General features: G+C 42.5%; 1 protein-coding gene and 1 non-coding gene across 3 annotated transcripts in view; both read left to right on the forward strand.

Annotated features, from left to right (window-relative positions):
* The first annotated feature begins 10,588 nt into the window (after positions 1-10,588).
* RUFY1 (RUN and FYVE domain containing 1) overlaps positions 10,589-23,259 on the forward strand; it is a 69,853-nt gene continuing 57,182 nt past the window's right edge. The window contains exon 1 of one of the 2 annotated variants that reach the window (XM_040241385.1): positions 10,589-10,837. The gene's annotated coding sequence lies outside the window, so the exon portion shown is untranslated. The remainder of the gene's footprint in view (positions 10,838-23,259) is intronic. The other variant, XM_040241384.1, reaches the window with a different exon arrangement.
* Positions 22,993-23,122, forward strand: LOC120864945. Its single transcript, XR_005721286.1, has one exon. It is a non-coding gene; the product is annotated as a small nucleolar RNA SNORA11 (small nucleolar RNA).

Raw genomic sequence — 23,259 nt, forward strand, 5'->3', positions numbered from 1 at the left:
TGTAGCTAGGACTTCTAGAACTATGTTGAATAATAGTGGTGAAAATGGACAGCCTTGTCTTGTTCCTATTCTTATGGGGAATGCTTTCAGTTTTTCACCATTGATAATAAGGTTTGCTGTAGGCTTATCATATATGGCCTTTACTATGTTGAGGTAGGTTCCTTCTATGCCCATTTTTTTGAAGAGTTCTAATCATAAATGGGCATTGAATTTTGTCAAAGGCTTTTTCTGCATCTATTGAGATTTCACTTTTCACTTTCATGCATTGGAGAAGGAAATGGCAACCCACTCCAGTGTTCTTGCCTGGAGAATCCCAGGGACAGGAGAGCCTGGTGGGCTGCCGTCTATGGGGTCACACAGAGTCAGACATGACTGAAGCGACTTAGCAGCAGCAACAGCATTGAGATTATCATGTGGTTTTTATCTTTCAATTTGTTAATATGGTATATCACATTCATTGATTTGTGTATATTGAAGAATCCTTGCATTCCTGAAATAAACCCAACTTGATCATGGTGTATGAGCTTTTTGATGTGTTGCTGAATTCTGTTTGCTAAAATTTTGTTGAGGATTTTTGCATCTATGTTCATCTCAGTCAAGACTTTTTTGAGGGTTTTACAGTCTTCTTTTTTTCTGGCATGCTGTGTAGCTTTCAGGATCTTAGATCCCAAACAGGGATTGAACCCAGGTCCACAGCAGTGAAAGTGCAGAGTCCTAACCACTGGACTGTCAAGGAATTCCCTAGGATTTTTCAGTCTTTATGACACATTGGTTCCCATTTCAAATGGATTCACTTTTTTATATATCTTTTTATTATGAAAATTCAGACATTCAAAAAAATAGAATAATAACTCTCTTACACTCATTACCTAGATTTCAAAACTGTCAAGATCTTGCCACATTCACACCATATACTTTCTTGACGTTCTAGAAAGAAGTCTTTCAGAAGGTAGTTCTAGTCTCATCAGGGTTGCCTGTTCTACCAGGTCATGGCAGATGCTGCCCGTTGTAGGAATGTCTCACTGCTTGCTACAGGCGCTGTTTCTCTTCTTCCTTTCTCCCTTGCATTTCCTATAACCCAGTCACATGATCTTCATTGCAAGTGCTCAGCAGCTGCCTGTGACTCCTGTACAGTCATAGGCCACTGTACAGAACATTTACAGCTAAGGGTTCTATCAGACAGTGCTGCGCAAAAAGCATATTTTGCTTTAGGTAAACACTTTTGGCAGAAGACCACAGCCAATGGTACATTGTGTTATTCAGAAAAATGATTTGACCTTAATTGGCCATTCTTGGCACAGGGTACCAATTATGTCCAGATAGTGAGGCTTGCTTAGATTATAAAATGCCAATCAAAGTGCACAAATTATACACACATGGGACACAATTAGTAAAGCACTGTCTACTGATAGGCCAATTGCAATCCTACTGAAGCCACAAGGATCCATCTCTTTGGCTCTCACTTCAGACTCACAAATCACCCAACCACCACTGGATGCTGCATAACTTGATATCTAGCCCACGCCAAGGAGAAAATGAGCAATCTGCAAACTGCAGCCTCCTGCCACAGGGAAGCAAAGGGAGGTTTGAAAACAGGAAGGAAAGGATCAGCCCTGGGTCTTGGAAGTCCTTGGCTGAGCTGGAACAGATACAGGAAGTAAAGCTCCAGTTCAGTTCAGTTCAGTTCAGTCGCTCAGTCGTGTCCGACTCTTTGCGACCCCATGAATCGCAGCACGCCAGGCCTCCCTATCCATCACCAACTCCTGGAGTTCACTCAGACTCACATCCATTGAGTCAGTGACACCATCCAGCCATCTCATCCTCTGTCGTCCCCTTCTCCTCCTGCCCCCAATCCTTCCCAGCATCAGAGTCTTTTCCAATGAGTCAACTCTTCACATGAGGTGGCCAAAGTACTGGAGTTTCAGCTTTAGCATCATTCCTTCCAAAGAAATCCCAGGGTTGATCTCCTTCAGAATGGACTGGTTGGATCTCCTTGCAGTCCAAGGGACTCTCAAGAGTCTTCTCCAACACCACAGTTCAAAAGCATCAATTCTTCGGCACTCAGCCTTCTTGGCACGAGGAAATGTCCTGGCAAGTGACTACAAACCAGGCAAGAATCCACTCAGGCAGGGGTACTGGGCAAAGAAACACAGGGCCTGATGTGAGAGATGGAATCTAAGAAATGTGATGAGAATCCTCCAAAGGATTTTTTTTAAGTGAGAGTGACTGCAACGGGCACAGGATGGATCAGGCTCAGGAAGAGGGAGCAGACGCATGAAACCCAAGCCACGAGAAATAAGTCAGAGAAGGGAGGAAAAGGTCTAGGCCTAACCACACAAAAGGCATTTGTTAAAAATGTTGGGGTGCATTTCTGGGCATATATTCAGACAAAAATTCTAATTTGAAAAGACACATGAACCAAGTCACGGAAACAACTTGTGTCCATCAACAGATGAGTGAATAAAGAAGATGTAGTATGCATGTGTGTGTGAACATGTACGTGCTTTGCGTTCAGTCACTCAGCTGTGTCCGACTATCTGTAACCCCATGGACTGCAGCACGCCAGGCTTCCCTGTTCATCTCCAAGTCCTGGAGGCTGCTCAAACTCATGTCCATCATGTCAGTGGACCATCTCATCCTCTGTTGTCCCCTTCTCTTCCTGCCTTCAATCTTTCCCAGCATCAGGATCTTTTCCAATGAGCCAGTTCTTCCCACTAGGTGGCCAAAGATTTGGAGCTTCTGCTTCAGCATCAGTCCTTCCAATGAATATTTAATGATTTCCTTTAGGATTGACTGGTTTGATCTCCTTGCTATCCAAGGGACTCTCAAGAATCTTCTCCAACACCACAGTTCAAAAGCATCAATTCTTTGGTGCTCAGCTTTCTTTACGGTCCAAATCCCAAATCCATACATGACTACTGGAAAAACCATAGCTTTGACTAGACAGATCTCTGTCAGCCAAGAAATGTCTCTGCTTTTTAATATGCTGGCTAGGTTGGTCATAACTTTTCTTCCAAGGAGCAAGTGTCTTTTAATTTCATGGCTGCATTCACCATCTGCAGTGATTTTGGAGCCCAAGAATACAAAGTCTCTCACTGTTTCCATTATTTCCCCAACTATTTGCCATGACATGATGGAAACAGATGTCATGATCTTAGTTTTCTGAATGTTGTTTTAAGCCAACTTTTTCACTCTCCCTTTTCACTTTCATCAAGAGGCTCTTCAGTTCTTCTTCACTTTCTGCCATAAAGGTGGTGTCATCTGCATATCTGAGGTGATTGATATTTCTCCTGGCAATCTTGATTCCAATTTATGCTTCATCCAGCCTGGCATTTCGCATGATGTACTCTGCATATAAGTTAAATAAGCAGGGTGACAATATACAACCTTGATGTACTCCTTTCCCAATTTGGAACCAGTCTGTTGTATAGTTCTAACTGTTGCTTCTTGACCTGCATACAGATTTCTCAAGAGGCAGGTAAGGTGGTCTGGCATTCCCATCTCTTTAAGAATTTTCCACAGTTTGTTGTGATCCACACAGTCAAAGGCTTTGGCATAGTCCATAAAGCAGAAGTAGGAGCAGAAGATATTAAGAAGAGGTGGCAAGAATACACAGAAAAACTATAGAAAAAAAGATCTTATTAAAAAAAAAGATAACCACCATGGTGTGATCACTCACCTAAAGCCAGATATCCTGGAGTGTGAAGTCAAGTGGGCCTTAGGAAGCATCACTACAAACAAAGCTAGTAGAGGTAATGGAATTCCAGTTGAGCTATTTCAAATCCTGAAAGATGATGCTGTGAAAGTACTGCACTCAACATGCCAGCAAATCTGGAAAACTCAGCAGTGGCCACAGGACTGGAAAAGGTGAGTTTTCATTCCAATCCCAAAGAAAGGCAATACCAAAGAATGCTCAAACTACCGCACAACTGCACTCATCTCACACACTTGCAAAGTAATGTTCAAAATTCTTCAAGCCAGGCTTCAGCAGTACATGAACTGAGAACTTCCAGATATTCAAGCTGGATTAGAAAAGGCAGAGGAACCAGAGAACAAATTGCCAACATGCATTGGATCATATAAAAAGCAAGCAAATTCCAGTAAAACATCTACTTCTGATTTACTATTTTGGGGTGAGTGAGTGAAGTCGCACAGTTGTGTCTGACTCTTTGCGACCCCGTGGACTGTAGCCTACCAGGCTCCTCTGTCCATGGGATTTTCCAGGCAATAGTACTGGAGTGGATGGCCATTTCCTTCTCCAAGGGATCTTCCCGACCCAGGGATCGAACCCAGGTCTCCCGCATATGTAGACAGATGCTTTACCGTCTGAGCCACCAGGGAAGTCTACTTTTTAATCATTATCGAATATTTCTAGCACATGGAAAATTATAGAAAAAACATAACAAATACATTAGAGTATCATCTAAATTTCACTATTTGTACCTAAAATAGTCAGACATATCCTCTTCACCAAAACCCCCTTAGCAAGTTTTCTCCAAAGTTGATCTCATATACAGTAAAAATTGAAAGAACCTGGAATTGCCATGTTTCTTTTGGGGCTTCCCTTGTGGCTCAGCTGGTAATGAATCCACCTGCAATGTGGGAGACATGGGTTTGATCCCTGGGTTGTGAAGATCACCTGGAGAAGGGAAAGGCCACCCACTTCAGTATTCTGACCTGGAAAATTCCTTGGACTATATGGAATGGGGTCGCAAAGAGTCAGACACGACTGGATGACTTTCACTTTCACTTTGCTAGGACCATTAAGATAAATTTTTGCAAACTCAATTGCCCACCTATCAGAAATACATATTTTATAATGTTCCACTTGTATTCTGAAATGAAACATACATAATAAACCTACGAACACTCAAAATTACAAAAAAATTAATACAATGTCATAAGCATAATATGAAAGAGAAATAAACCTACAATATGTATTTCATATTTCAAAGGAGGTCACCTCAAGCCAAACTACAGGGAGGAGACACAGCCCCACCCATCAACAGAAAGTTGGATTAAAGATTTACTGTGCCTGGCCCCACCATGAGAGCAAGACTCAGATTCTCCCACAGCCAGTCCCTCCCATCATGAAGCTTCCACAAACCTCCCATCTTTATCCATCCAAGAGAAGACAGAATGGAAACCACAATTACAGAAAACTAACCAAACTGACCACTTGGATCACAGCCTTGTCTAACTCAATGAAACTATGAGCCATGCTGTGTAGGGCCACCCAGGATGGACAGGCCATGGTGGAGAATTCTGACAAAATGGGCAGAAGGGAATGGCAAATCACTTCATTATTCTTGCCCTGACAGCCCCATGAGCAGTATGAAAAGGCAAAAGGATATGACACTGAAAGATGAACTTCCCAGGTCAGTAGGTGCCCAATATGCTTCTGGAGGAGATCAAAGAAATAGCTCCAGAAAGAATAAAGAGGCTAAGTCAAAGCAAAAACAATGCCCAGTTGTGGATGTAACTGGTGACAGAAGTAAAGTCTGATTCTGCAAAGAACAATACTGCATAGGAACCTGGAATATTAGGTCAATGAATCAAGATAAATTGGAAGTGGTCAAACAGGAGATGGCAAGAGTGAACATTGACATTTTAGAAATCAGTGAACTTAAATGGACCAGAATGGGTGAATTTAATTTAGATGACCATTATATCTATTACTGTGGGCAAGAATCCCTTAGAAGAAATGGAAAGTGAAAGTCGCTCAGTCGTGTTCGACTCTTTGCAACCCCATGGACTATACAATCCACAGAATTCTCTAGGCCAGAATACTGAAGTGGATAGCCTTTCCCTTCTCCAGGGATCGAACCCAGGTCTCCCGCATTGCAGGCAGATTCTTCACCAGCTGAGCCACAAGGGAAACCCAAGAATATTGGAGTGGGTAGCCTATCCCTTCTCCAATGGATCTTCCCAACCCAGCAATCAAACTGGGGTCTCCTGCATTGCAGGTGGATTCTTTACCAACTGAGCTATCAGGGAAGCCATAGAAGAAATGGAGTGGCCCTCACAGTCAACAAAAGAGTCTGAATTGCAATCTCAAAAATGACAGAATGATCTCTGTTTGTTTCGAAGGCAAACCATTCAATATCACAGTAATCCAAGTTGATGCCCCAACCACTAATGCCGAAGAAACTGAAGTTGAATGGTTCTGTGAAGACCTACAAGACCTTCTAGAACTAACACCATAAAAAGATGTCCTTATCATTACAGGGGATTGGAATGCAAAAGTAGAAAGTCAAGAGATACCTGGAGTAAAACTGCCCTTTGAGTACAAAATGACGCACTCACTGGTCATAGCAAACACCCTTTTCCAACAACACAAGAGACAACTCTATATATGGACATCACCAGGGGGTCAAAAACGAAACCAGATCGATTATATTCTTTGCAGCCTAAGATGGAGAAGCTTTATACAGTCAGCAAAAACAAGACTGGGAGCTGACTGTGGCTCAGATCATGAACTCCTTTTTGCCAAATTCAGACTTAAATTGAAGAAAGTAGGGGAAACCACTAGATCATTCAATTGCGACCTAAATCAAATCCCTTGGAATTATACAGTGGAAGTGACAAACAGGATCAAGGGATTAGATCTGATAGAAAGAGTGCCTGAAGAACTATGAATGAAGGTTCGTGACACTGTACAGGAGGCGGTGATCAAAACCACCCCCAAGAAAAAGAAATGAAAAAAGGCAAAATGGTTGTCAGAGAAGGCTTTGCAAATAGCTGAGAAAAGAAGAGAAGTGAAAGGCAAAAGAGAAAAGGAAAGATATATCCATCTGAATGCACAGTTCCAAAGAATAGCAAGGACAGATAAGAAAGCCTTCCTAAGTGATCAATGCAAAGAAATAGAGGAAAACAATAGAATGGGAAAGACTAGAAATCTCTTCAAGATAATAAGAGACACCAAGGGAACAGTTCATGCAAAGATGAGCACAATAAAGGATGGAAATGGTATGGACCTAACAGAAGCAGAAGATATTAAGAAGAGGTGGCAAGAATACACAAAAGAAATGTACAAAAAAGATCTTCATGACCCAGATAATCACAATGGGGTGATCACTCACCTAGAGCCAAACATCTTGGATTGCAAAGTCAAGTGGGCCTTAGGAAGCATCACTACAAACAAAGCTAGTGGAGGTGATGGAATTTCAGTTGAGCTATTTCAAATCCTAAATGATGATGCTGTGAAAGTGATGCATTCAATATGCCAGCAAATCTGGAAAACTCAGCAGTGGCCACAGGACTGGAAAAGGTCAGTTTTGATTCCAATCTCAAAGAAAGGCAATGCCAAAGAATGTTCAAACTACTGTACAATTGCACTCAATCTCACACACTAGTAAAGTAATGCTCAAAATTCTCCAAGCGAGGCTTCAAAAGTACATGAACCAAGCACTTCCAGATGTTCAAGCTGGATTTAGAAAAGGCAGAGGAACCAGAGATCAAATTGCCAACATCTGTCGGATCATAGAAAAAATAAGAGTTCCAGAGAAACATCTACTTTTGCTTTATTGACTACCCCAAAGCCTTTGACTGTGTGGACCACAACAAACTGTGGAAATTCATAAAGAGATGGGAATACCAGACCAGCTTACTCAATGCCTGTGAAACCTGTATGCAGGTCAAGAAGCAACAGTTAGAACTGAACAAGGACAATGAACTGGTTTCAAATTGGGAAAGGAGTACATCAAGGCTGTATACTGTCACCCTGCTTAGTTAACTTATATGCAGAGTACATCATGTGAAATGCCAGGCTGGATGAAGCACAAGCTGGAATCAAGATTGCAGGGAGAAATATCAGTAACCTCAGATATGCAGATGACACCACCCTTATGGCAGAAAGTGAAGAAAAACTAAAGAGCCTCTTGATGAAAGTAAAAGAGGACAGTGAAAAAGTTAGCTTAAAGCTCAACATTCAGAAAACAAAGATCATGGCATCTGGTCCCATCACTTCATGGCAAATAGATGGAGAAACAGTGGAAAACTTTATTTTGAGGGGCTCCAAAATCACTGCAGATGGTGACTGCAGCCAAGAAATTAAAACACACTCCTTGGAAAGAAAGCTATGACCAACCTAGACAACATGTTAAAAAGCAGAGACATTACTTTGCCAACAAAGGTCCATCTAGTCAAGGTTTTTCCAGTAGTCCTGTGAGCACTGAAGAATTGATGCTTTTGGACTGTGGTGTTGGAGAAGATTCTTGAGAGTCCCTTGGACTGCAAGGAGATCCAACCAGTCATCCTAAAGGAAATCAGTCCTGAATGTTAATTGGAAGGACTGATGTTGAAGCTGAAACTCCAATACTTTGGCCACCTGATGTGAAGAACTGACTCATTTGAAAAGACCTTAATGCTGGGAAAGATTGAAAGCAGGAGGAGAAGGGGATGACAGAGGATGAGATGGTTGCATGGCATCACCAACTCAATGGACATGAGTTTGAGTAAACTCCAGGAGTGGTGAAATGGACAGGGAGGCTGGGCGTGCTGCAGTCCATGGGGTTGCAAAGAGTTGGGCACGACTGAGCAACTGAACTAAACTGAACTGAGCTGTTGGATCATAGGAAAAGCAACCGAATTCCAGAAGATCATCTACTTCATTGACTACGCTAAAGCCTTTTTTCTGTGTGGATCACAACAAACTGTCAGAAATTCTTAAAGAAATGGGAATATCAGACCACTTTACCTGCCTCTTAAGAAACCTGTATGCAGGTCAAGAAGCAACAGTTAGAACCAGACATGGAACAACGAACTGGTTCAAAATTGGGAACAGAGTGTCATGGCTGTATATATGTCACCCTGCTTATTTAACTTATATGCAGAGTACATCATAAAAAATGCCAGGCTGGACAAAGCTCAAGCTGGAATCAAGACTGATGGGAGAAATATCAATAACCTCAGATATGCAGATGACACCACCCTACTGGCAGAAAGTGAAGAGGAACTAAATAAAAAGTTGTGGTACATATACACAATGGAATATTACTCAGCCATAAAGAGGAATGCATTTGAGTCCATTCTAATGAGGTGGATGAACCTAGAACCTATTATACAGAGTTAACACACACACACACACACACACACACCCCATCCCAGAGGGGTGGGATAGGGAGGGAAATGGGAGGGAGGTTCAAAAGGGAGGAGATATATGAATACCTATGGCTGATTCATGTTCAGGTTTGACATACAACAAAATTCTGTAAAGCAACTATCCTTCAATTAAAAAATAAATAATTTTTTTAAAATTAAAGAGCCTCTTGCCCAGGGTGAAAGAGGAGTTGGCTCTTTCTCTTTTTAATCCAAAATGTTGGCCTAAAACTCAACGTTCAAAAAACTAAGACCATGGCATCAAGTCATATCTCTTAATGGCAAATACATGAGGAAAAAATGGAAACAGTGAGACTTTATTTTTTTGGGCTCCAAAACAACTGCAGATGGTGACTGCAGCCATGAAATTAAAAATGCCTGCTCCTTGAAAGAAGAGCTACTACTAACCTAGAACGCGTATTAAAAAGCGGAGCCATCACTTTGCCAACGACAACAGGCCATATAGTCAAAGCTGTGGTTTTTCCAATAGTCATGTATGGATGTGAGAGTTGGACCATAAAGAAGGCTGAGTGCTGAAGAATTGATGGTTTTGAACTGTGGTGTTGGAGACTTTCGAGAGTCTTTTGGACAGCAAGGTTATCAAACCAGTCAGACCTAAAGGCACTCAACCCTGAACATTCATGGGAAGGACTGACGCTGAAGCTCCGATACTTGGGCCACCTGATGGGAACAGCTGACTCACTGGAAAAAGACTCTGATGCTGGGAAAGATTGAAGGGAAGAGAAGGAGGAGGAGACAGAGGATGAGATGGTTAGATGGCATCGAGTGACTCAATGAACAAGAGTTTGAGCAAACTCCAGGAGTCAGTAAAGGACAGGGAAACCTGATGTCCTGCAGTCCCTAGGGTTGCAAAAAGTCAGACACGACTGAGCGACTGAGCAAAAGCAACCGGACCTTCTGCTTCCCATTCCACCACAGTGTGTTCAAAAGAACACTGCCAAGCTGTCAGTTTTCAGTGATTTAAATTTTTTTTAAGTCCTGCCTTCCTGCCTAAACTGTTCCAGAGTTTCCTTACCCGCTCTTTTAGGGCTTGTTCCGAAAACTACCGCAGAATAATGGCTAAGCAAAGCAAAACATGAAATGAAAATTTGAAAGAGGGAATTCTGTCACAAAGAAAACTACGGCCTTTGGGGCTCTGTTATAGGAGGCGCCACGAAAAAGGGAGAAACCCCAAGAGGAACTTCAACGGAAACAAGTCCCCCCAGCTGATGAGAACGTGGATGCTTATTTTATGACACGCCTTCCCGAGCTTTTCTAAACCGAAAGAAAGGAGAGGAGAACCGTAAAGAGGAAGAAAAGCGGGCGCGAACACGAAAACGAGCGGCGTGGACGTAAGAGCGCCTCCCGCGCGCCCGCCAGCGCCTGGCCCGCCGCCCGCCGGGGGCACGTGACACGGCCAACATGGCTGACGGGGGCGACGGCTGCCGGCCGGAGCAGGAGCCGGGGCCGGAGCCGGAGCAGGAGCCGGGGCCGGAGCAGGAGCCGGGGCCGGAGCCGGGAGAAGAGTTTGAGATCGTGGACCGGAGCCAGGTGCCGGGCCCAGGCGAACTGCGGAGGGCGGCGAAGTCGCGGGCGGCGACCGAAGGCTGGTCCGCACCCATCCTGACGCTGGCGCGGAGGGCCACAGGCACGCTGTCGGCCAGCTGCGGGAGCGCGCTGCGCGCGGCCGCGAGCCTGGGCGGCGCGGACGGCGGCGCGGACGACGCGGTGCGCGCAGGTAGGCTCCAGGCCGGCACGCGGCGTGAGCTCTCCATCAGACAGGTGGTGGTTTGGCCGCGGGTGCCAGGCTGGCAAGACTGTTTAACTGACTCAGCCTGTTAGGTTGTTAACACGCGTAACTACTCGTCAGTTTTCTTTACACCGTGTTGTCCGAGTCAAGATAAATACTTGGGCGTGGGTGACCTGAGATTGGAGCAATTTCACTTCCTATGGTGTGCCCCAGACAGCATTCTTATTCTCATTGGTGAGCTTTATACTAAAAAATGGACGGATTTAAGTTTAGTCCTTATTTATTTTTAAAAGACTTACTTAGGAAATGAAAATATACTTTTCTCTGCTTTAAATCTCAAACTTCCATCCCAGCTCACATCTCCAGTTGTTGATGGCTCATACCGACTCACTGCGGAGTCAGAACACCAGATGGAGTTTAGGGGGTGAGGGTTCCGGTTCAGTTCAGTTCAGTTCAGTCGCTCAGTCGTGTAGGACTCTTTGCAACCCCATGGACTGCAGCACGCCAAGCCTCCCTGTCCATCACCAACTCCAGAGCCTACTCAAACTAATATCCATCGTGTTGGTAATGCCATCCAACCATCTCATCCTCTGACGTCCCCTTCTCCTCCCACCTTCGATCTTTCCCCAGCATCAGGGTCTTTTCCAATGAGTCGGTTCTTCACATCACATGGCCGAAGTATTGGAGTTTCAGCTTTAGCATCAGTACTTCGAGTGAATTTTCAGGAATAATTTCCTTTAGGATTGAATGATTTGATCTCCTTACAGTCCAAGGGGACTCCCAAGAGTCTTAACACCACAGTTCAAAAGCATCAGTTCTTCGGCGCTCAGCTTTCTTTACAGTCCAACTCTCACATCCGTATATGACTACTGGAAAAACCATAGCTTTGACTAGACGGACCTTTGTCACTAAAGTAATGTCTCTGCTTTTTAATGTGCTGTCTAGGTTGGTCATAGCTTTTTGGTCATAGCTTTCCTTCCAAGGAGTAAGCATCTCTTAATTTCATGGCTGTAGTCACCATCTGCAGTGATTTTGGAGCCCATAAAAATAGTCTCTCACTGTTTCCATTGTTTCCCCATCTATTTGCCATGAAGTGATGGGACTGGATGCTGTGATCTTAGTTAAGCCAACTTTTTCACTCTCCTCTTTCACTTTCATCAAGAGGCTCTTTAGTTCTTCTTCACTTTCTGCCATAAGGGTGCTGTCATCTGCCTTTCTGAGGCTATTGATATTTCTCCCAGCAATTTTGATTCCATCTTGTGCTTCATCCAGCCTGACATTTTGCATGATGTACTCTACATATAAGTTAAATAAGCATAGTGACAATATACACCCTTGACATACTCCTTTCCCAATTTGGAACCAGTCTGTTGTTTCATGTCCAGTTCTAACTGTTGCTTCTTGACCTGCATACAGATTTCTCATGAAGAAGCTCAGGTGGTCTGGTGGTACTCCCATCTCTTTTAAGAATTTTCCACAGTTTGTTGTGATCCACATAGTCAAAGGCTTTGGCGTAGTCTATAAAGTAGAAGTAGATGTTTTTCTGGAACTCTGTTGTTTTTTCAGTGATCCAACAGATGTTGGCAATTTGACCTCTGGTTCATCTGCCTTTTCTAAATCCAGCTTGATCGTCTGCAAGTGCTTGGTTCAAGTACTGTTGAAGCCTGGCTTGGAGAATTTGAGCGTTACTTTACTAGCATGTGTGATGAGTGCAATTGTGTGGTAGTTTGAGCATTCTTTGGTATTGCCTTTCTTTGGGATTGGAATGAAAATTGACCTTTTCCAGTCGTGTGGCCCCTGCTGAGTTTTCCAGATTTGCTGGCATATTGAATGCAGCACTTTCACAGCATCATCTTTAAGGATTTGAAATAGCTCAACTGGAATTCCATCACCTCCACTAGCTTTGTTCGTAGTGATGCTTCCTAAGGCCTACTTGACTTCGCACTCCAGGATGTCTGGCTCTACGTGAGTGATCACACCATTGTGGTTATCTGGGTCATGAAGATCTTTTTGTATAGTTCTTCTGTGTATTCTTGCCACCTCTTCTTAATATCTTCCGCTTCTGTTAGGTCCCTACCATTTCTGTCCTTTATTGTGTTCATCTTTGCATGTAATGTTCCCTTAGTATCTCTAATTTTCTGAAGAGATCTCTAGTCTTTCCCATTCTAATTCCAGGCGACCACTACAACCAACGAGCTGTATGATACAGGCAAGTCATCACATTTTCCAGTCTGTAAAATAGGAACTTTGTGATTCACAAAGTTCTTATAGCCTTCAATGATCTCTTATAGTCAACTCTTTTAAGCTTTTGTCATCTAGAATACTTCAGCACATGAGTAAGAATGGAAACATTAAATGATTGACACAATGTGACTTAGAAAGTCCTGTAAAGCCAAATATTTAGAGCTCTGCCAACCAATACAATAGCCACTACCCACATGTGATGTTTAACAGTTAAAAATTCAGTTCCTCAGGCACAACAGCCACATTTTAAGTGCTCAGTAATCTACATGTAGCTAGAGGCTACTGTATTGGATTGTGAACTGAGAACATTTCTTCATAGTGCTATGGGGCAGAGCTCACTAAAGACTGTGAAGTACTCCCTAAGAAGTATTATAGTGTGCCTGTGAGGTTTCTTGATTCCATCCTATCCAATGTATATTTGATATAGAAAGCACAGATAGTGAATTGTGATAGTTTCAATGGCTAAGAAAGATTGATAAAGTTTAAAATCTCACTTGTTTTGAGATAGGAAACTGTATCTCTCTGGCAATAGAAAGTAGGACTAGAAGGTAATGAAGGAACCTATTTAACTCAGGAATCTAGTTCCCACTAAATTGCCACCTTTACACATGTTTTGACTGTACGCCCACCCACTGGTGTTCAGTCCAGTGAGTCATGGCCCAAGGTCTTCTTAGAGGCTTGTTAGTAAGCAAATAATGTTAGCTGTTTGGCGAGGAAATGTGCTAGTGCCTAGAACTGTGCCTAGCACAGAATAATATTTGTTGGACAAATATTTGAAAAATGCTTTTCTATTTATGGTAATGCTATAAATAATAAGCAGCACTTATATCGTGCTTCCTAGGTGACAGATATTAGTCTTAAATCTGTACATATATTAGTTCATTTCATCTTGACAGTAATCTTAGGTGATAGCTGAACTGGCTTCATGATGTTCATGAAGTGCAGGCTTTAATCAGTATGATTGCGCAGGGCCAGGCCCTCAGAAGTACCCACGATAGAAACTCTTATCTTTAAATTTGTGTTAAGTGAAGTCTGATGGGACAGAGGAACAGGTGTGGGGCCTTGGAGCTGGGCTCCTGTGTGGTCCCATCTCCCACTGTCTCCGTGGGACAGGTTCTCTGCCACTCGGGTCCACTTGAACTTCCCTCGGGCTTCTCCCTGCCTGTCTGTGACTTACTGCATGACCATGCTGCCCCAGGGAGGGTTAATGTCATGCCGTGTGACTCTCAGGGCAGGGCCAGGTGTCCACCGGCCTGCCTCAGGCTGCCAGCACCACAGCACATTAGACAGGAACTGGGCAGGGACTTCTCCCCCACCCAACCGTATGGGGACTGCAACCCTGCAGGAAATTGCAGTCCCTTAGGGCCATGGGAGAAGGCCATGAGAGCTCCACTACACAAAGTAATATGCCTCCTTCCAAAGTGAAGTACAGTGCCTTTTTCACTGGAGAAGGCAATGGCACTCCACTCTTGCCTGGAGAATGCCGTGGTCGGAGGAGCCTGGTGGGCTGCAGTCCATGGGGTCACAAAGAGTCGGACACGACTGAGCGACTTCACTTTGACTTCACTTTCATGCACTGGAGAAGGAAATGGCAACCCACTCCAGTTGTTCTTGCCTGGAGAATCCCGGGGACGGGGGAGCCTGGTGGGCTGCTGTCTATGCGATCACACTGAGTCGGACACAGCTGAAGTGACTTAGCAGTAGCAGCAGGGCCATGGGAAGGAGTGGTGGACTTCGTGCCTCCACTCATGTAGCCTGCCCCACGTGATCAGTTCAGTTCAGTCGCTCAGTCGTGTCCGACTCTTTGCGACCCCATGAATCGCAGCACACCAGGCCTCCCTGTCCATCACCAACTCCCAGAGTTCACTCAGACTCGTGTCCATCGAGTCCGTGATGCCATCCAGCCATCTCATCCTCGGTCGTCCCCTTCTCCTCCTGCTCCCAATCCCTCCCAGCATCAAAGTCTTCTCCAATGAGTCAACTCTTGGCATGAGGTGGCCAAAGTACTGGAGTTTCAGCTTCAGCATCATTCCTTCCAAAGAAATCCCCGGGTTGATCTTTAGAATGGACTGGTTGGATTATTCCTTGTTTATAAAGAGGGGGGCTGAATTAAAAAGTAAATTGACCAAGTTACTTAGAAATGGCAGAGCCAGAACTTGAACCAAGACAAGCTACCTCTCAAGCCAGTGCTTAGTTACATCACCTCAATGGCTTGATGTTTTTAAATAATGTTGTAATATGCTATAATATACATATGGATTTTTTAGTCAATTAAGTAAACAGCAGCCACTGAAATCTGGCAAAAGTTGTGAGCATGGCTTACTGAGGGCGAAAGGGTAGGGAACAGCTGGCATGAGCTATGTGACCGGTTTCCCAATGGTAAGCCAGATTTGAAGTCATCAGATAGAGCAGGAGTGGGAATGGGGAAAAGGAATTGAACCCCAGGTAACATGCTCTGCAGAGGCCTCAGAAAAGCAGGTCAGAAGATAGTGGTCACCATTCCAGCCAGGGCTGGCTCATTTCTTTTCCTTTGATCTGCTTATCTGCTTACAAAAGCAGTGAGGTCAGAGAGTGTTCAGAGGGAGCGGCGAAGGAGCAGAGACTGCATATGAGCAGTGCTCTTGCCAGATAGCTTTTGTGGTGAGCCAGGTTTAAGGAATATGCTGTGGAATGTCATGAAATGACTTGTATTAAAATGTTAACCCACATGGGTCTGGTAGCACAGCTTGCCACAATGATTGCATTCTCTGTAGTTGTTTGGTTTGGGGGTATTTTTTTTCTAAAGGATGAATAACAAAACTCACTGAAGAAATCACTCTTTAATTTTAAAAGTATTTAGATATATATTTGCCACTAGGTAACTGTGGTGTTGGACAAGACTCTTGAGACTCCCTTGGGCTGCAGGCAGATCCAACCAGTCCACTCTGAAGGAGATCAGCCCTGGGATTTCTTTGGAGGAAATGATGCTAAAGCTGAAACTCCAGTACTTTGGGCACCTCATGTGAAGAGTTGACTCATTGGAAAAGACTCTGATGCTGGGAGGGATTGGGGGCAGGAGGAGAAGGGGACGACAGAGGATGAGATGGCTGGATGGCATCACTGACTCGATGGACACGAGTCTGAGTGAACTCCGGAAGTTGGTGATGGACAGGGAGGCCTGGCGTGCTGAGATTCATGGGGTCGCAAAGAGTCGGACACGACTGAGCGACTGAACTGAACTAAACTGAAGTGGGATTATATTATGCCTTTCTTTGTTGTCTTCCAATGGCAAATTTTATTTTCCATGTGTGAGAGCTCCACTGCACAAAGTAATATGCTTCCTTCCAAAATGAAGTACAGTGCCTTTTTCATTTCATATTGCTGAACTCCTTAAGTTACCATTGAGATGATAAGTGAAAATTCTGGAAAATTACGAAAGTGTAAAATGGTTTTCTTGTCAGTACAGCGTAACACCATATTGTATTATAAGATCTTTCGAGACACCAAAGGGCTAATCAAAACTAAAACTCAAATTTATAAAGACTCTAGTTACTTCTCCTTAATTCAGAACCAATAAAAATAATCTGTAGAGCCTACTCTCCTGAATATGTATTCTCTGTACCAGGGTTACAACACACTGGCAGCCCTTTGAGATGTTTGTGCTGGTAGCTGCATTTTTTTTTTTTCCCCATCCTGCACAGTGTAAAAGCATTTAGGTTTGGTTTTTTTTTTGTTTGTTTGTTTTTTTTAGCCAATTACCAGGTTTTCTATTAAAAATCCAGATCCCAGTTTCTTCTAACTCCCCTCTGGCACACATGATCAGTTAGCATTCCTCTAGCAAGGTGTCTTTGTGTCTTCTCCAGCTTTTCCTCTCACTGGGCCACTCTTTTATGTTAGTCTCAGGCCCTCTGTAACAGTCAAGGTCGAGATCCCTGGTCAGACCGTTTAGTTGGCAATTCAATAAGTATAGAATTTTATGATATTCTGTGTGCTGTGTTGAACTATTATTAATGAAGCTTAGAGATGTAAATAGCTTAGCCAAGGTCACAAAGCTAGTAATATGGAGAAATGAAACAACTTAAAGATTCTTCCAATCAAATTTTCCATGACTCTAAATTGCACTCGAATGGGCATTGGTGACTAACATAACTGGGGAATGGATGAGATGGCTGCAAAACACTACTATGTTCCCAAGAGTGACTGTAGGAGCCACTTCCTGAAACACTAGTCTTCACAGTTTTTGTTCACATGATCCCCTTAAAAAAACTTCAACTTTTAAAGGTGATACATAAAATTCATCATAATTTTCCATGAACTTTTTGGTTTATTGTAAAAATTGACTTTTTAAAATAAAACCACTGTATCATTATTTTCCATATAGCAAGTGATTAATACCTTAACAACTTGATAACTCTGCCATCTATCTTGTTAATAAATTAATAATAAAATTATTTAATATTTGTAAATTTTACACTTTTCCCATTCATTCCTTGAATTTCCAATCCACTTAATGTATGTTTTAAATTTTTTTATTCATCTCAGAAAAAATTTGAAAATTAATTGAAATATAATAAACTTTTCTTGTGACTAAAGCTCTGAGTGTATAAAAATTTTTTTCTTCTATAATGAATTACCATTAAAATTATTAGTAATCCTAAGTTGATTCAGTTCAGTTCAGTCGCTCAGTCGTGTCCGACTCTTTGCGACCCCATGAATCGCAGCACGCCAGGCCTCCCTGTCCATCACCAACTCCCGGAGTTCACTCAGACTCACGTCCATCGAGTCAGTGATGCCATCCAGCCATCTCATCCTCTGTCGTCCCCTTCTCCTCCTGCCCCCAATCCTTCCCAGCATCAGAGTCTTTTCCAATGAGTCAACTCTTCACATGAGGTGGCCAAAGTACTGAAGTTTCAGCTTTAGCATCATTCCTTCCAAAGAAATCCCAGGGCTGATCTTCAGAATGGACTGGTTGTGTCCAAGGGACTCTCAAGAGTCTTCTCCAACACCACAGTTCAAAAGCATCAATTCTTCAGCGCTCAGCCTTCTTCACAGTCCAACTCTCACATCCATACATGACCACTGGGAAGGGATACAAATATAATTTATAAGTAATTATACATAATTTTTTCTTAGAATTACTTCTCTTAACTGAATGGTGTCTTTTTTTAATTAAAAAAATACAGATGAATATACATGATTTACTGATGTAAATGTGATGGAACTCAGCATCAATTTTATTTTTGGTTTTTTAATAGATGTGATCCTTGAGAACTCTGACTCATATAAATAAAAAACAGAACTGGACAAGTTGGTTTGTTTTCCCCCATTGGTAAATTCTACCAAACATTTTAAAAAAATTTTATTTAAGTACAGTTGATTTACAATCTTGCATTAATTTCTCCTGTACAATAAATAACTCAGATATGAAATGGACAGCTTTGTTATAGTAATGTTATTCAGGTCTTTGAACTCCTTCTAAATTATATGCCCCAAATCACATTGATCTAAAAACATTTTTTTGATCAAAAAAATTTTTGTTCAGATTTTCATTTTGTTCAAATGAAAATCACCTTTCTTGCAAACATTAAAGATATTTCTCCTTCTGGGAAGTTCTCCAAAAAAGGCTTTACCAAGACCTATCAAATGATAATTATGCCTTATAATTCTTTCACTTTGTTTAACCTAGACACTCAAAATGGTTGGAGACATCTAAACATTGCTTATATCATTACATCTTGCCAATACATTGTGTTTTGACAAAAAGACTTTAGGAAATTCCCTGGTGGTCCAGTAGTTCGGACTGAGCACTTCCACCACAGGGCACACGTGTTTGATCCCTGATCAGGGAAACTAGCGTTTCATATGCCGAGATGTGGCCAGAATTAATAAAAAAAGAGTTAGTGTACATGTTCTTCAGGGGCTGCAGTTTGGCTCATTTAATTTAGAGAACATGTCCATCAGGTTAATGGCACATCCAAGGAATAAGTATTGAGACCAACCTAAAACAATTACATATATTTTTACTTGTAGATAATTTTTTTAAAAAAACTTTCTAAACTCAGGATACCCAGCAGAAGGGTAGAAACCACTCCTCTCCCCCAAGATCAAGTTTCTTTAACTAACTTCAGCAAATGAAAGACTGGAATAGTTTTTAGTAATTTGATTAATCATCAAAGGAAGCTTCACCCCTATCTGGTATGTGGTACTTTCTGTACCTCAGGTCAGTGCCTCAGGAGGAAGATATGGGACAAGGAGTGAACTGTGATTCTTCTGTAGAGTGGGTAAAGAAAGAGTGCCTGTGAAACTTGAGGATCTAAAAATCAATTTCCTCAAAATATCTGGACCTGCCTAGCCCTCTGAAGGACTTCCTGCATATTTATTCCCATTCAAAGACCACTAGACTTCATTTATAGCCTGGGGATTTGTATCTTCTTTAAGGATCAGTTCAGTTCAGACGCTCAGTTGAGTCTGACTGTGCAACGCCATGGACTGCAGCACGGCAGGCTTCTCTGTCCATCACCAACTCCCGGAGCTTGCTCAAACATGAGTCCATTGAGTTGGTGATGCCATCCAACCATCTCATCCTCTGTCATCCCCTCCTCCTCCTGCCTTCAATCTTTCCTGGCGTCAGGGTTTTTTTCAATGAGTCAGTTCTTTGAATCAGGTGGCCAAAGTACTGGAGTTTCAGCTTCAACATCAGTCCTTTCCAATGAACATTCAGGACTGATTTCCTTTAGGATTGACTGGTTTGATCTCCTTGCAGGCCAAGGGACTCTCAAGAGTCTTCTCCAGCACCACAGTTCAAAAGCATCAATTCTTTGGTGCTCAGCTTTCTTTACAGTCCAACTCTCACATCCATACATGACTACATAAAGACCATAGCTTTGACTAGATGAACCTTTGTTGGTAAAGTAATGTCTCTTCTTTTTAATATGCTGTCTAGGTTGGTCATAGCTTTTCTTCCAAGGAGCAAGTGTTTTTTATGGCTGCAGTCACCATCTGCAGTGATTCTGGAGCCATGAAAATAAAGTCTCTCACTGTTTCCATTACCTCCCCATCTATTTGCCACGAAGTGATGGGACCAGATGCCATGATCTTAGTTTTTTGAATGTTAAGTTTTAAGCCAGCTTTTTCACGCTCCTCTTTCATCAAGAGGCTCTTTAGTTCTTCTTTGCTTTCTGCCATAAAGGTGGTGTCATCTGCATATCTGAGGTTATAGATAATTCTTCTGGAAATCTTGATTCCAGCTTGTGATTCATCCAGCCCAACATTTCACATGACCTACTCTGCATAGAAGTTAAATAAGCCCAGTGACAATATACAGGCTTGACATACTCCTTTCCCAATCTGGAACCAGTCTGTTGTTCCATGTCTGGTTCTAACTTGCTTCTTGACCTGCATACAAATTTCTCAGGAGGCAGGTCAAGTGGTCTGGTATTCCCATCTCTTGAGGAATTTTCCACAGTTGGTTGTAATCCACACAGTCAAAGGCTTTAGTGCAGTCAATAAAGCAGAAGTAGATGTTTTTCTGGAACTCTCTTGCTTTTACGATTATTCAACAGATGTTGGCAATTTGACCTCTGGTTCCTCTGCCTTTTCTAAATCCACTTGAACATCTGCAAGTGCTTGGTTCATGTACTGTTGAAGCCTGGCTTGGAGAATTTTGAGCATTACTTTACTAGCATGTGAGATGAGTGCAATTGTGTGGTAGTCTGAGCATTCTTTGGCATTGCCTTTCTTTGGGATTGGAATGAAAACTGACCTTTTCCAGTCCTGTGGCCACTGCTGAGTTTTCCAAATTTGCTAACATGTTGAGTGCCACATTTTCACAACATCATCTTTTAGGATTTGAAATAGTTCAGCTGGAATCTCATCACCTCCACTAGCTTTGTTTGTAGTGATGCTTCCTAAGGCCCACCTGACTTCACACTCCAGGATGTCTGCCTCTAGGTGAGTGATCACACCATCGTGGTTATTTGGGTCATTAAGATCTTTTTCGTGTATTTCTTCTGTGTATTCTTGCCACCTCTTCTTAGTATCTTCTGCTTCTGTTAGGTCCATACCATTTCTGTCCTTAATTGTGTCCATCTTTGCATGAAATGTTCCCTTGGTATCTCTGATTTTCTTGAAGAGATCTCTAGTCTTTCCCATTCTATTGTTTTCCTGTATTTCTTTGCATTGATCACTTAGGAAGGCTTTCTTATCTCTCCTTGCTAATCTTTGGAACTGCATTCAGATGGATGTATCATTCCTTTTCTCCTTTGCCTTTCACTTCTCTTCTTTTCTCAGCTATTTGTAAGGCCTCCTCGGACAACCATTTTGCCTTTTTGCATGTTTTTCCTTGGAGACGGTTTTGATCACCTCCTCCTGTACAACGTCATGAACCTCCATCCATAGTTCTTCAGGCACTCTATCAGATCTAATCCCTTGAATCTATTTGTCACTTCCACTGTATAATCAGGGGCTTCCCAGTGGTAAAGAATCTGCCTGCCAAGCAGGAGACCTGGGTTCGATCCCTGGGTTGTGAAGATCCCCTGGAGAAGGGACCGGCTACCCACTCCAGTATTCTGGCCTGGAGAATTCCATGGACAGTCCATGGGGTCACAAAGAGTCAGACGCGACTGAGTGACTTTCACTGTATAATCATAAGGGATTTGATTTAGGTCATACCTGAATGGTCTAGTGGTTTTCCCTACTTTCTTCAATTTAAGTCTGAATTTGGCAATAAGGAGTTCATGATCTGAGCCACAGTCAGCTCCCAGTCTTGTTTTTCCTGACTGTATAGAGTTTCTCCATCTTTCACTGCAAATAATATAATCAGTCTGATTTCATTTTTGACCTCCTGGTGATGTCCACATGTAGAGTCGTCTCTTGTGTTGTTGGAAGAGGGTGTTTGCTATGACCAGTGCATTCTCTTGGCAAAACTCTGTGAGCCTTTGCCCTGCTTCATTTTGTATTCCAAGGCCAACCTTGCCTGTTACTCCAGGTATCTCTTGACTTCCTTCTTTTGCATTCCAGTCCCCTATGATGAAAAGGACATCTTTTTTTGGTGTTAGTTCTAGAAGGTCTTGTAGGTCATCATAGAACCGTTCAACTTCAGCTTCTTCAGCATTAGTGGTTGGGGCATCAACTTGGATTACTGTGATATTGAATGGTTTGCCTTGGAAACGAAGAGAGATCATTGTGCCGTTTTGAGATTGCACCCAATCACCCATCTCATTAAACTTTTCAAATTTATAAATAATACATAGGAGTCTCTCAATATATAAAATATACCATCCCCACCCAGATGCTTTACTTAAAATCCGTTTTTCTTTTTCCAAAACCAGGATGAAATATTTAGACCAGTTTTTCTTTCCCAATAGCTGTCTTCTTGGGTTTTGCTGAGAATTTAGAATTTTCAGTCCCAGGCTGTCTTGAGTCTCATTCATATTTACTTAATACTTGTATTAGAAATTCACAGTCATAGTATCATTCTTTTCAATGTAGCTATACACATATATGCTCTTTTAACTATATATCCATATTAATTATTGCTGATGAAAGAAAGCAGGTAAACAAAGGATTAATACCCACAGTACACAGACCCATAAGACAAAAGCAAACAAATCAAGAAAGTTAAAAGATTTAACAGGCAAGTCATAGAAATAATACTAAGAAACAATAAAATGAAAGTCTGCTTAACATATATAATGAACAACTGGTAAACAACCATATACTCCCCGCCCCATCCTCTAATCCAAGGGGCAAACATTTAAAAGACCAAAAGGTGGCATTGGTGCAGAGAGAGGGGTGCACCAACCAGGGCTTATTTTCCTGCTGGAATTAGGTTTTAGTGTGAGGGTCTATAATAGTTTTAATTTCCAGAGTGACAGTTTCCTGGGCTTGAGAGGTCACTTGGTAAGAATTTGTCATGGATTGGGTTGCACATAGAGCAGAGGGCCTAAATAAATGGCTCATCTGTTTACAACCCACCAGACAGAAATCTGGGTTCACTGTGACAAGAGGCACAAAACTTCTAGTGTTTCAATGAACAAATATCCAAACTGTGTCCTTGTTCACCTCCATGGGCAGGACCAGTGGGACAGGGCTCAATATTGGAAGAAGAGCTGCAGTGCTTAGTCAGGGAGCTTGCCACCTAGAGCCGTTCTGATCCATGCATGGGTTGGCCATGAGTGGTCTTAAAA

This window comes from Oryx dammah, unplaced genomic scaffold (assembly GCF_014754425.2).
Source record: "Oryx dammah isolate SB20612 unplaced genomic scaffold, SCBI_Odam_1.1 HiC_scaffold_5, whole genome shotgun sequence".
Taxonomy (NCBI): Eukaryota; Metazoa; Chordata; class Mammalia; order Artiodactyla; family Bovidae; genus Oryx; species Oryx dammah.